The sequence below is a fragment of the Aethalodelphis obliquidens genome, unplaced genomic scaffold, assembly GCF_003676395.1.
Source record: "Aethalodelphis obliquidens isolate GAN/ISIS:26980383/991018 unplaced genomic scaffold, ASM367639v1 scaffold21, whole genome shotgun sequence".
Lineage (NCBI taxonomy): Eukaryota > Metazoa > Chordata > Mammalia > Artiodactyla > Delphinidae > Aethalodelphis > Aethalodelphis obliquidens.
In genome coordinates, this window is record NW_020837965.1 from 14545587 (window position 1) to 14560673 (window position 15087).

Here is a 15087-nt window from a genome sequence, read left to right on the forward strand (position 1 = left end):
ATCTTGTAAATATAACCATATATTCATATTATTTTTATATAACTTATAACCATTACTATAATCCTACAACTATTACATTCCCTTGAATGTTTCAACACTTTGTATAAATGTGGAAAAGTTTCAGTGAGAAGTCAGACGCCTAAATCAATTATAATTTCTATTTAAGATAACAAGACTGACCTATTTAACCAAGAGGTTAAATTCTCTTAAAAATTAACAGATATGAACAGATTCCTTCTTGAAATAAAATATAAATATTAAAGGTTGGATCCTCTTAACATGTTTCTATGCTTAATTCTAAATCATCTCAGAGTTAAAATATGGCAACCCATTAAGGAAATAATTATCTTGTCATTATAAATAGTTTGGGGGCCTCCCTTCTCAATGATGGATATTGCAGTAATAGTAGTGGAGATAACGGACTGGACATTTCTTGGCAACAGCGATGGGACTTGCTGAGCTCCATTTATGAGCCATGACAAGGGCACCATACATTACGGTAGGGGTGGTCACAACAGTCTATATTAGTTTGCTACGGCTGCCATAACCAAATACCACAAACTGGGTGACTTGAACAACAGAAATTAATTGTCTCTCAGTTTTGGAGGCTAGAAATCCAAAATCAAGGTGTCAGCAGGCAGGGTTGGCTCCTTCTGAGGGCTGTAACAAAAGGATCTGTTCCAGGACTGTCCTCTAGCTTCTGGTGGTTGCTGGAAATCTTTGTTATTCCTTGGCTTGCAGAAGCATAACCCTGATCTCTGTCTTCAGCTTCGTATGACATTCTCCATGTGTGTATGTATGTTTTTGTGTTCAAATTTTTCCTTTTCTATAAGGACTTCAGTCATATTGCATTAGTGCCCACTCTAATGACCTCATCTTAAGTTAACCAACTATATCTGCGACAACCCTATTTCCAAATAAGGTCACATTCTGAGGTAGTGAGGGTTAGGACTTCAACATATGAATTTTGTGGGGGACACAATTCAATCCACAGACAGAGTCCACGTCCATAGGCTTGACAGCAGAGACTGGAAGGCTAAAACTCTCTTTCCTGAATTCTCTTGACATTGGGATGGTGGCTCTAACGTAGGTTCAGTACTCAAGTAAAATTTGGAAGACAAAAATGGGGCAGAGGTCCTGCTTCTGCTGTTTCTTCTGGAAAGCATGGGCATGGAGGCATTTTGTTTTTCTGTGAGAGTTTTCAGCGGACCCCGATGGTTTGGAGCTGTGTCTAGTGAAAGATTCTTGACTGTGGTTACTCCCGGAATATGGTAGCCTTCCAGACCATGGCCATAACAGATGAGTCTGAAGGAAGCAATCCACACTGTATTAAGGTGACTGATCATTTACCAAGTAAGCTGTAGGGCAGTCAGTGTTGAGTGGGAGAGAGAGAGAGCAAGAGAAAATCCTCAAGCTGATCCAAAGCAGGCAGTTCTGCAATTTGGTTCTTACGATCCAGAGTATCTAATGGTGGGCACAGCATCTATGACAGGTCAGAGTGCTCTCTGGAGCCTGTGATGAGCCCCAGGGGGAGGGTCTCAGCATAGGATTTTGCTATTTTGAAACTAAAGCCGCATCTTCTTTGCAGAGAACCATTAAGAAACAGCTCTCGGTTTGCTGAATGCTTGACAATGGAAAACCAAGTGATCTTGTGACCTGTCTTCCCATCATGAAGTGGGTGCTGCATGGATCCACTCAGCCACAAAGCTGGCGGAAGTGGAAGTGGTCTATGGGATACTGAGCCTGTGCAGGTTCAGATGGTCCAAGGAGCTCGAGTGGTTCGCTCACACTCCCACAGCACCTGTTCTTGTTGCTTGTCTCCTTCAATCCACACATAAACCCTCATGAGGAGTTCCCTACGAAAAGACTTTTTTTAAAGGTAAAGAGAGAAAAATCCTGAACCTGGCTCATGGATGGTTCCGGCTAACATGCAAGCCTCACTTTTAAGGGACTGTACCAGCATTACAGACTCAGAGGTGGGGAACAGCAATCTTCCCAGTGGTTAGAACTTTAAATGATTCAGCCGGTTGTTCAGTTTGTACAGAAAGAGAGATGATCAAAAGCATGGGTTTGTTTAGGGACTTGGAAATAAAAAGAGGTGACTGGTGACATGGTGGTCTGGGGAACAGGGATGTATATAGCCCTCCTGGAATAAACCCAGAGTGTGATGCGTCCCACAGGTTTGCTTGCCAAAGGGCAGCACGGCATTTGGGAGGGAGGCATGAACCCAAATGATAAGGCAGATAAGATGCCTTGTTCAGTGCCTGTGAGTCAGCTGCTTCCTCAACCACCCCAGACTGCCCAGAAAGCAGCCAAAAAGCAAGAATGGGGGTCACACCTGGGCTCAGTCATAGGGGCTTCCGTGTATCAAGGCACATCCGGATACCTCCCACTGCTGAGGGCCACCTTACCAACAGCGGGCTAACGCTGAGCCCCTGGTGACACATCACACCGCCTGGCAGCAGGTTTCATATAACTGACCTCCTCCATCATGGAGGGGGCGACAATTTGTCCTCACTGGACTATTTCGGTTTGGATTCGCCTTCTCTGCCTGCCATGCTTCTGCCAGCAATGCCATTTATGGACGCAACAAATGCATTATTCATTCTCACAATATTCCACACAACATTATTTCTGACCAAGAAACGAACATTACTGCCAGAAAAAAGCAGGTGGCTGACCTCCAGGGGACTCGCTGACCTACCTATGTGCCCATCACTCAGAAGGCTGCCATGCAGAGAGTAACGGCCAGGGGACACAGCTGAGCCACAGCTCGTGAGGTGCTTTCCTTCTCGGTGTGACATACGCTCCAAAACAGGTGCTCTTAGGTGGTGCTGATGCTCCCACGGACGGGTCTCCCAGATCTGGAAACCAAGGGGTGGAAAAGAGAACGGCACCTCTCCTTATTAAACCTGGTGCTATGTAAAAGCTTTTATTTGCCTCACTGTGACTTGGAGTTATCGTGGAATTGGAGGTTTGTGGACTCCTCCATCGGGGAATACACGGTTTCACTGGACTGGAAGTTGAGGCTCCCACCTGGTCATCATTGGGCTCCTGACTATGAGGGAAAATGAAGGTCGCTGCTACACAGTGAGAGCCAGTCGATGCTCTGGAGCGCCTCCTAGGACTTCCACACCCAGGGGCAAAAGTTAGAGCAGACGCCAGCAACCCTAGAACTCAGACACCCGGGAAAGGAAGGTTTAGATCATGCCACTGGGCAAAGATGCTGGCCCACTGAGCAAACCTACTGGGAGCAGAGACGCCATGGAGCAGGTAGCAGAGGAAAGAAATTGTGACTGCCAGCTCTGGACTTGTGAACCATAGCGAAACGGAGGATCCTAGTAGGGATCATAGTTTTTTCTTGCTCTTTATGTATCATTTACATACATTAACCACTTTCATTTTTTTCCCCTCCCCTTTGTCCCTAATGTTTTATGAAGGGTCTGGGGGGCATGATTAACTTTACAGTTCAGCCCATAGGTTGTGGAACATCAAACCTGAATTGTGACTGGGCTTAAGAGAGAATGAACATTCTCCACATAGATACAGGGAAGGTTGGTCTCCCTTTGTGGGGAGGGCAAGTGCATTTGTATGTTAGGGAGGATCTGTTGTTATTGCTATAATTTGTTTTTTGTTTCTTTGTTTTTTTTTGCTGTTGTTGTTTTGGGCCGCACTGTGCGGCTTGTGGGATCTTAGTTCCCCGACCTGGGATTGAACCCAGGCCCCCGGCAGTGAGAGCCAAGAGTCCTAACCACTGGGCCTCCAGGTAATTCCCGTTATTGCTATAATTTGGAAGCTTAAGTTTGGGAAGAGCAGTGGACAAGGTTCTAACCTCCTTTTCATATGCCTTCCTCGACTGCAGACGTGGTGGGAACGCCACAGTTTTCAGACATCCTTGAAGCAAAGTTCTGGATATAATTTAGGTTCTCACGGCACACTGGCACCATCCCAGGTTCACTTCTGGGTTGGGCTGTTCCTGCCAGCAAGCACGCTCAAGAAGCCACTGAGGTGAACAAGGTAACACTGGTGCCAATACTAGCCTGCTAGGTGTCTGGACTTTTCTCCTTGTACGCTCCCCTCCTTAGTCAAAATGTCTGTTTTATGTCCTGTCAGAATCCTGTCTATCTGTGGTTAGTCTAATCTAATAAACTAATTTAGCCTAAGTTAATTGGTGACAGTGGAAACAATGTTTTAATACAGATGATAATCATGGTGAGCACAGCACTGCTAACATCATTCACTGAGTGTTGATTGCGTGCCAAGTGCTTTACAAGAATTATGTCATTTAATCCTTTAAAATTGCCAAACTTAATGAACTAAGTGCTATTATCTCCATTTTACAGATGAGGAAACTGAGGCCTAGAAAGGTTAAAAAAAAACTTGATTAACATCACATAGCTGATATGTATACACTGATGTGTATAAAATTGATGACTAATAAGAACCTGCTGTATAAAAAAATAAATAAAATAAATTAAAAAAACCCAAAACATCACATAGCTAGTAAGCGTTAGAACCAGGATTTGAATCCCAGTCTGAGTTCAGTGTAGTAGTCTCCTAACTACTACACTACATTGCCTCTTCAAATCCCACAGAATGATCTGAGAATATTAGGTGACCTTGCAGCTGGATGGGAACAAATATTTTGAGATTTCAAGATGGGGGAATCTTCCAGCAACAGATGCATTTATATTTTCCCGAGATCGGGAGATCTAAACTTAAGACATTAAGAACTAATGTCTTAACTAATTAAGCACTAAACAAGAACACTTTGTGGTAACACAGTCATTTCTGTAGTAACAAGTAAGCATCTTGGTTTATTTCATCGTATAGTGAAAGTGGGAAACATGAATATTTAAAGAAGGAAAAAGGTACACGGGTAAATGAGCAAAAATAGAGAAATCTGGAAAAGTAGAGAAAGGTTATTCTTATGATAAAATATTTCATTAAAGAGCCCATATTATGATAAGCCTCTAAAGGATTAAAGTAGTACAGATAAAGCGGTAAATCAAGTTTAACGCAGGATTAAATAAGAGGCTGGTAGCCAGTAATAAGGATAAGATGCTCAAAGCTTAAGGTCACTGATTATTTGGAAAAGAGGAAAGGTGAGCATGCAAAATGGATCCTGTGTTTGATAAGTATTAGGTTCCTAAGAAACAATAACCATAAATGATAAGGTAGGAACCTTGTAATAATGGAAACTAACTGCAATGGCTATGTGGAGATCATTTTCACGTTAGGAAATTATGCAGAAAATCTAGTAAGGTTCTCGACATTCATGTATTCTTAATAAAGTAGGGCATGCAGTAACTCTCTAAAACGGTCAATGAATTCTAAGGAGTGAAGGCTGGGCTAACTCATGGGTATAACCAAACCTCTACCTACCTAGAGAGAACAACCAACCAGTTACAGAGCTGAAATGGTCAGTTCTATTTGCCATGTCAGGCACGTGTGGATCCGTACCAATACCTTGCAATCAAACTGGTCTAAGCTCATACTGATAAATAACTTCTGTGAAAAGAACTTCAGGGTAATGAATGAAGAATCAGACACTAGGAAAATTACCAAAGAAAAATTAATGTTTGCAAATGCTAATATTTTATTATAAAATATATTGTTGTTTCCACCATTCTAACATTTAAACTACCGAATCGGAAGCACATTCGGCAATTTGCCTTACGCACAAAAAAGTTGTTACTATACATAGTTTTGTACATTCTTTTTTTTTCCCTCCAATTAGTGCTAAACATAAAACTATTATTTTCAGATCCTTGATTTAGCTTTCCGAATGCAAAATAAAGGTTCTGTTTTGATACTGAGGGAAAAAGATACAAACACACATATTCATATATAAATATAAATAATATGATCATTTGCCCAATTACATTTTCAACCGAAAAAGTATGTGAAAGAGGCTTTCTGAGAGATTAAATATTCTGGCAAAATGAAGAATAAAGAAGTTCCAAGTGAATGCTCCTTTAGAGTGGGAAAAGGTTAGCTGTGAACATGCTTGTGAAATACGCTGAGGAGGATTCTCATTCTGAGATTATGGCCGTTCTTGCCTCCAGCTTCAAGTGTTGCTCAATCAGCGAGGTGCTCAATTCACAGTGATTGCTGCGCATTCGCTTGTTGATCAAGAAAATGCATAATCTCAGCCTAGACACATTTACCATAGAAATGAATATAAGAAATAGGCTTTTGATTTAAATTTTCCAGTTGCAGCAGATCGAAAAAAATATATGCAGGAGAAGATTCCATTTGAAAAGCTCTGATTCAAATAAATCCAAAGAGAACGCATCTCTATGTACCTAATGCAGTCTTCGCATTACATAGCAAGCTCTTCTCGCTCAGATCCCTTGTCCATTTGATTAAACTCACGAACACGTGACTGACTCCGCCTCTGTTAAAAATACTCTCAAGCCAGGGCTTCCCTGGTGGCGCAGTGGTTGGGAGTCCGCCTGGCGATGCTGGGGACACGGGTTCGTGCCCTGGTCCGGGAAGATTCCCCATGCCGCGGAGCGGCTGAACCTGCGCTAGAGGCCACAACAGTGAGAGGCCCGCGTACAAAAAAAAAAAAAAAAAAGCCTCTCAGGCCAGAGAATGAGTGAGATCGTGTGGCTTTGTCTTTGTGACTGGGTCGTTTAACAGAGCATTCATAACACAGAATACTAGCTAGGGGCGTATACGTTTAAATTTAACACCCCACAACTGAATTCTCCAAACGCAGCTCACTGCAGAGAGGGATTTAGAAGAATGCAAATTCAAGTCCAGAATCCAGACTACCCTTCCAGGCATGGACAAATCAGTTTAAAATGGCCCTCGTGAAACATGATACTTATTTGCAGGGTTGTTTTTTAAATGGCTGATTTGGAAGCCGCTCTGTTTTCTGCATATTCTCTTTCCAAGATTAAAGATCCTTCAGGTGAAACACTTGAGAGAAAAGCACGGGGCGCTAGGCCGTGTGTGTACGTGTTTCTTGCGTAGCTGGGGAAAAAAGGTGCGATGAGATTCCAAAGCCAAACAGTTCATTCAGCCTAGACCTGGCCCGGACGACCAACTCCGTTCCCACGAGACAGACTGTAAAGTCTCCAGGCCGTTAGCTGGCTCAGGCGGCGGGGGACCGAGTCGGGACCAACGACCTTGCGCCCCGGCCATGGTTGCAGACAGCTCGGGTCCCCATGGGCTCCGGGCGAGCGCCTGGTCCCTTCTAGGCCGGAGCTGGAGCAGCGGAGGTGGATGGGCGCCTCCCGGCCGCCCACGCTGGGCCCGGAACCCTGGTTTCCCTGCGGCGCCGACGGCGTCGGGCGCGGCAGACGCGCTACCATGGCAACGGCGGCCCGCCTCCCCCCGCTTCCCGGCGCCACCGCGCCAAGCCGGGCAGGATGGGGCGGGGCGGGTGTTGCTAGGACACCGCCGGCGGGCGTCAGCCTCCGCGGCGTGGGCTCTCGGCTTCCACCCTTCACCTACTTCAACCCTGCCGAGAGGGCTGTAGGGGAGGGTCGGAGAGGAGGTCGAGGAGCCACGTGGTGGCCGAGGGTGTCAGGGCCTTTCTCCTTTGAGGCCTGCCCTTCTGGCCGGCACGACGTCCTCTTTTCCTTTGCCTTGCAAGTAGTCCTGTGCCCTGGGAGGAAAAGTGAATGAAAACACTTGGGCGTTGCCTCTGCCCAAGCAGGCTCTATAAGGATAGTGATGTCCCCGGACTCCACTGAAGACGCTGTATCCGCTGTTCTTCCCCTTCCGAAAGGAACCATTTCTTGAGCTTTACTAGGACAAGGAGCAACGCTAAGCACTTTGCCTACATTAATTCCCTTTCAGTTCTGTGAAGTAGGAGCTAGTTAACTCCATTAGAACACGAACAAAATGTGGCCAAGGTCATAGAGCTGGTTGGGTGGAGGCAGGATTTGAGGTCCTGTCTTAACTTCAAGGTCCCTGCTTTTTCATAATGCTTAAGTGTTCTCCCTCAGCTGCCTCTTGGCTAGCACATTATCCTTTGCTATCCAAACACCACACCACCTGGGACACACTGTCTGGAAATGGTCTGACAGGGAGATTAAAAAACTGAAATCAGGGTTGTCCAAAAAACCTGGGGCATGTGTTTTACATTGATGTATCACTGATAATTTACAGATGTCCCCGTCTGTAATATACTAATGCAATCGCCACTTAGCATCCTCAGATTCTTACTAAGGGAAGAGAGTCTAAACCAAAGAATTTGCCAAAACCCAGATCAACTCCTGGTAGGTATCCCATGCCGGGCTACATACGGTGGGAGATTAAAAGATTTTTTTTCCCCTAATTAGTGTCTATCCACAAAGAGTTTATGTGCTACTAGGGAACTGTCTTGTCAAGGATTTCTTTGCAAGTAATTTATTAAGGACATGCTTCCAGGAGAAACTTGTAAGGGAAACAGAATAGGGCAGGAGAAGAAGACAAGGCAGCAATTTAAGGTCAAGTTCCAGCCTCAGCTTGATCCAAAGGCAGCTCTGGAGCACAAGTTACAGTGAGTTGATCCCACCCTGAGGCAAGGGACCTGGATTTTTATACCCCTGCACTAATCAGTCACTGGCTCCAGGCCTTCCTGGAGGGAGTGGGGGACATCACACCCAGCACTTCTGATTCCAGAGTGAGCCTGGGTGAAGTGGATCTGGTCGATTAAGGTAGTTCTCTGAAGGTTGGAGGTGTGAGCCATTAGGAGAGAAGCACCCAGTAGCTGGGGGATGTGTACAGTGAACCAGTCAAAGGTCTCTGAAGGGATCTGGCAGAGCACCAGAAGCATCCACTACAGTCCACTCCTTGCAACACTCAGATTCACATGTTCTCACATGAAGTCTCCATCTTGTCATAGCTTATTCAAGATTCTAATTGGTCACAAATCTAGTGGGACAAACCACAGCCCTTGCTGCTGCAACTGGTCCCAAGATTATAACTAACATCCATCATCTCTCTTCTCTACCATCCATTCTAGACTCCTCTCATCCTCAACTAGCCCTTCTACCGATCTAGGGGTTTGCCTGGTGGAGTGTCCCAAATCTTCATCCTTGAGGGATCTGAACTCCTTGCTACCAGGTCTTTATCAGGCAGTGGTTGCCACGACTGTCTATTTTCAGTTAAAACTTGGCAAGAGAGACTCCAGTGAATCAGCTGAGTGCCAAACACATTCCTCCCCCATTATGTAACAGCAGCGCTGCATTCTTATGATGATTGGGGTCAGTTACCTCCGCCAGTATGATCATAGCTTTCTTTGCTCACATGGAGTCCAAAACAATAGGAGTACAGCAGTAGCTTTAGGTTCAGTGTGAAGTATTCTCCCTCTGGGAACTAGAACCTCTAGAACCAATGCCCTAGAGTTGTGAGGACAGGAAGCATGCATTCCCCAAGCAGGTCACTGAGAGTGGCAGTGAGCCAGGCTACTCCTCTTTCCACCCCTTGGTTCCCAGACCCATGTATTCAACTCACTGGAGACAACACAACATAATGGCTTTTGGTTTAAGGCACACGCTGCATCCTGAAGGATGGTGCCCCAACCTCACAGGGTATCATTTCTAAGTTAGTGCCTTCCTCTGCCTTCAGAAGGTGGTTACAATATATTATGCTAGAATGGCGTGGTATGTTGTGGGATCCGTGGATCCCCTAGTCGTTTGCCCGTTACCGTACCTCTTTGGGACAAAAAATGTTTTGTGAGATTCTGTGTCCATAAATCAGACATTCTGAGACCTCAAATAGTGGATCTTATCAAAGCACTGCAGTCAGGAAAGGCAAATTCATACAATGAATTTGTACCAATCAGTCAGAACAAAATGCTGCCATTGCTAGGGTAAAAGGGGTCCTACGTAATTAACTTGCTATCAAGGCTCTGGTTGGTCTCTTCAAGGAATGGACCTATAGTGGGGACTCAAAGTCAACCTCTGACAGGTCAGACATTCAGCAGTGGCAACAGCTAGATCAGCTGTAGTGAGAATGAGCCCCAGGCTTTTGGACTGATGCGTAGCCTCCAGTTTTGTTACTGTAACTACAGTAACAAAAATGAGCTTTTAGGACAAGAACTGAGGTAGCTAACAACAAATGCTGGCTGACATCTATTGATGAGTTATCCTGCCCACCAGTTTGCTTAATGCCTCTTCTGCAGTCAGCGCTCCCTGGTGGGCATCAGCGTACAATACAAAGGTCTTCACTCCCATGGGTCCTCTTTCCTCAAACCTCTTTGTCCCCCATCTTCCAGTTGTGTGCCTTCCAGTTCCGTGACCAGCCTGTGGAGTTAGTCTCCATTGCCCATAAGTCTATCTGTATCTTTACCTTGGGCCACCTCTCTCTCCACACAAATTGCATCACCAGGTGCAATGCCTAAAGCTCTGCCTATTACAACCATTTATCTTCACTAGTCTCTTCAGAGCCACCTCTGGGTGGGGCTATAGTGCAGCTGTCCATTTTCAGTTTGTGCCAGTATACTGAGTCAACCCATCTGTGAGCCAAACTTGGGATCTTTCCTCTATCAGCTGGTCATGGGGGATACCCCATGAGGCCATAGGTGTGAGCTGATGAAGATGTCTTGGTTGGTGGATAACATAGAGTCTGGGTCCCTACTTTGTGCAATTTACTCATGTGTTCTGGACCTGCTCAAGCCCAATTCTACCCAATTACATAGTCCTTATAGTTGTTATTTCCTCTATTTCTCAAAAGCTAGAGATGTTGCACAAGCCAAAGCAGCTCCTTTTAGCTGTATGCCATCACAGCTCACCAAGAGTGAGTCTTAGTGACTTTAATGATACAAAGATATAGAATGCCACAATTAATGCTTGCTACATAAAAAATATTCTGCTTTCCTCTTTTTTTTTAAATAAAGGTGCTTTTGTCCTTTTTTTTTTTTTTTTTTTTTTGCGATACGCGGGCCTCTCACTGTTGTGGCCTCTCCCGCTGCGGAGCACAGGCTCCGGAAGCTCAGGCTCAGCGGCCATGGCTCACGGGCCCAGCCACTCCGCGGCATGTGGGATCCTCCCGGACCTGGGCACGAAGCCGTGTCCCCTGCATCGGCAGGCGGACTCTCAACCACTGCACCACCAGGGAAGCCCGTTGTCCATTTTTTTAAAAAAAGGTTTATTTATTTATTTAATTTATTTTTGGCTGTGTTGGGTCTTAGTTGTGGCAGGCGGGCTTCTCTCTAGTTGTGGTGTGCGGGTTTTCTCTTCTCTAGTCGTGGCACGCAGGCTCCAGGGCGTGTGGGCTCTGTAGTTGTGGTGTGCAGGCTCTCTCTTTGAGGCGCGCGAGCTCAGTAGTTGTGGGGCGCGGGTTTAGTTGCCCTGTGGCATGTGGCATCTTGGTTCCCTGACCAGGGATCTAACCCACATCCCCTGCGTTGTAGGGTGGATTCCTTACCACTGGACCACGAGGGAAGTCCCTACTCTGCTCTCTTGATGCTTCATCATAAACTACGACTTAGAGGTTTGTTTGTATCAATATGTACGTCCTTAAATGTAAGTAAAATTACATCAATGATTATATGCAATTTTCTTTTGTATAAAATAAAGATATGCTGATTTTCTAACAAACACAGAAAAAAAAAAATACAGAATGCCACCTACCACCAGAGATGAGACCTCCCTTTTCATCTTGCTGGTGAATGAGCTGCATCCAGAATCCCTTTCTTAAGGGCAGCTTCCTGGGACTATGTATGGCAGCATCTGTTTTAGGCAGGTTCCCCAGATGCAGACCCTGAGGAAAGGGTTTTTGTGTAAATACTTTATTAAGCAAGTTTCCTCAACAGAAATTAGAGAGGGAGTAGGAAGAGCGGAATAGGGAACAAAAATTAGCCAGGTAAGGTTGTGATTTCAAGGAAAGTTCCAGACTCAACTTGAACCCCTGAGGAGCTTTTGAGAATAAATTGCCCAGTAGAGTAAGGGAGCTAGGTGTTAATACTTCTGCACCAGTCAGTCATTAGCCACAGGCCAAAATGGGGATTTGTAATTTTCCAGGCTGTTTTGGTTCTGGAAGCATCTGAATGAAGTGGTTCCAGGGGATCCAGGGTAGTGCTCTGAAGAAAGTTATAGATATGAACTCTTTGGAGCGGAGCCTGTAGAAACTGGGGGATGGGCGCACTGAACCAATAATGGGAGCTTACAGGGATTTAGACAGAGAGCCACGATTGCTAAAGGAGCTAAGATTCACATATGGAAAACTGACGTAGCGCTTCCCGTTGCTGACAAGATGGTAAACTAAGCTGAGCTTCTACCGTCTCCCAGAATCTGACTCTGAAGAAACTGGTAGGGAGACACAGAGAGGTTGGGTCCCCATGTGTGTTGCTGGGGGCGGGGGCACAGTGCATGGACGTTCAGAGCATCACAGAGATGGGTGCTGTGAAGACTTTTCCTTCCCTCACTGCCCTGAGCAGATTGTTGCCTTCTGTGATTAGGCTACATAAGATTATGACTTCCATCTTGCTAGTACACTCTCTCTACTGCATGTCTGGGTTGCATGTCTTGATAAAGCAAGCTGTCATGTTGGACAGGCCCACGTGGCAAGGACAGGTGGAGGCCTCCAGCCAACAGCCAGCAAAGATCTGAGGCCCTCAGTACAACAGCCCTCAAGGAACTGAATTCTAGCAGCATGAGTTTAGGATTCTTTCTGGGTTGAGCCTTCAGATGAGAACACAGCCCCGGCCAATACCTTGACAGCAGCCTTTGAGAGACCCTGAAGATAGTAGCTGGCTAAACCAATCCCAGATCCCTAACCCATAAGAACTGGGAGATAAGATGCATATGTTATTTCGAGCCACTAAGTCTGTGGCAACTGGTTATGCAGCAATAGATAACAAATGCTAGCATTCTGCAGCTGGCCTGGAGGCTTGAGCATATCCTCCTTACAGATGGTTATCTGTGTACAGATTATATCTACCTGCTAGAATGCAGTGCCCAACTCTGGGTCTCCCTGCAGCACCTAGGGTATTGCCCTGCACATAGCAGTCACACAGACAATGATTTCTAGACAGGAAGTCCAGGCATTTATGATAATAACAAAAATGGATTGAGTCCTTATTATGTGCCAGGCCTTGTTGTAGACACTTTACAAATCTTAATTTATTTAATCCTCAATGATGATCAGATTAGGTAGGCTCTTTTAGGATTTCCATTTTGGAGCAGAAAAATGAGGCTTGCAGAGGACAAATAACTTACCCAGGTCTGACGCTTGTGAGCGGCAGAGCTGGGATTCAAGCCCTAGATAGCCTGGCTCCAGAGCCTGTGCTGTTCTCAGACCTGGGAAGAGATGGGGATCAGTGCCACACAAACATTGTCCTTTTCTGAAGCACCAGAAAGAATTCCAACCTGTCAGCCGCTGCCCATCAACTGTTGGAGGGCAGGAATGTACCTTATCTGATATGAAATCTCACTTTTAATATTCAAAACATGGCTATAGTAGGAGCCTTAAATGTTGGCTGGGGCTTCCCTGGTGGCGCAGTGGTTGAGAGTCCGCCTGCCGATGCAGGGGACACGGGTTCGTGCCCCGTTCCGGGAAGATTCCACATGCCGCGGAGCGGCTGGGCCCATGAGCCATGGCCACTGAGCCTGCGCGTCCGGAGCCTGTGCTCCGCAACGGGAGAGGCCACAACAGTGAGAGGCCCGCGTACCGCAAAAAAAAAGTTGGCTGAATGAGTGAGTGAGTGAATGAATGAATGAATGAGATGCCTTGAATAGGATGCAGAGAGAAAAGAAAAGGGAACACACAGAAGGCTCTATTTCTAGATATTACACCAGCAGACTCAAACGTCTCACCCCCCAACACGCTTCTTTGCAGTTGCTACCAATATTACCTCTTCCGGTGCTTATCTGATAGCATGACTTAGGAAATAGGATGTGTTTTTCTTTTTTTTTTTTTTTTTTTTTTTTTTTGTGGTACACGGGCCTCTCACTGTTGTGGCCTCTCCCGTGCGGAGCACAGGCTCCGGACACGCAGGCTCAGCGGCCATGGCTCACGGGCCCAGCCGCTCCGCGGCATGTGGGATCTTCCCGGGCCGGGGCACGAACCCATGTCCCCTGCATCGGCAGGCGGACTCTCAACCACTGCGCCACCAGGGAAGCCCGGATGTGTTTTTCTTGATTTGGAATTGAGAGCAGAAAATAATTCATAAGAGGTAAATGAAGTGGAAGACGGCTATTGTCCCTAACAAGTGTGCTCATTTCTTACTGGTCTGACTGCACGTGCACACACAGAAAACCCAGGATTATATCTAATTCTGCCTTTATAGCAGCTTATTACCTGCAGGGATAAGCGAGGTTATATAATGGGCTGGTTCAAAGAATGTGCTTGTTTGTATATGCAAATATCTGTCTAAATTGCTTAAAATAACAAGTTGTTTAACACCTGCCACTGAGGGAATTTGGTTTGAAATGTTCAAACATCACCCTTTATTAGGCCTGCCTACTCCAAGCACATGAAGTGAAAGATGGTCGCTTAGCCACACAATTTGTCCGAAGAAGGAAAGACGCTCAAGTCTTGTCTCATATTTCATTGTTTTCAGGTACTAGAATCAGAATAATAGTTAACAGTTTTTATGATTAAGTTGCTTTGGTTTCTTGACACAGATAAAAACATATGGGAGTTTGACTATACAGTCATCCTTTGCTTAATAAAAGTGGACTCTGGGTTTCCCTGGTGGCGCAGTGGTTGAGAGTCCACCTGCTGATGCAGGGGACACGGGTTCGTGCCCCGGTCCGGGAAGATCCCACTTGCCGCGGAGTGGCTGGGCCCGTGAGCCATAGCTGCTGAGCCCGTGAGCCATAGCTGCTGAGCCTGCGCATCTGGAGCCTGTGCTTCGCAACAGGAGAGGCCACAACAGTGAGAGGCCCGCGTACCGCAAAAAAAAAAAAAAAAAAAAGTGGACTCTGACATTTTAGGCAGTGGGATTTGCTCCCTAATAAGATGTGAACGACTGAGCTTAATTTCCTTGGCCTTTTTTGGCCTTCCTCCTCTCTTTTAGTGCCATCCTGACTGAGCCACACAAATCTGGTCACATCACACCTTGGTTAAAACTTTGTACTGACTCTCCCAGTCCCCCTCAAGACAGGGCACACTTCTTGGCCTGATATCCAAGGCCTCCGT

The 15087-nt window shown here is 45.9% G+C and overlaps 1 long non-coding RNA gene across 1 annotated transcript; it reads right to left on the reverse strand.

Moving 5' to 3' along the window:
* Window positions 1-652: 652 nt before the first annotated feature.
* On the reverse strand, window positions 653-13406 carry LOC113627568 (uncharacterized). The gene is made up of 3 exons (XR_003435607.1): window positions 13164-13406; window positions 11577-11706; window positions 653-2864 (listed from the first exon to the last, which is right to left on the reverse strand). It is a non-coding gene; the product is annotated as an uncharacterized LOC113627568 (long non-coding RNA).
* Window positions 13407-15087: the final 1681 nt, after the last annotated feature.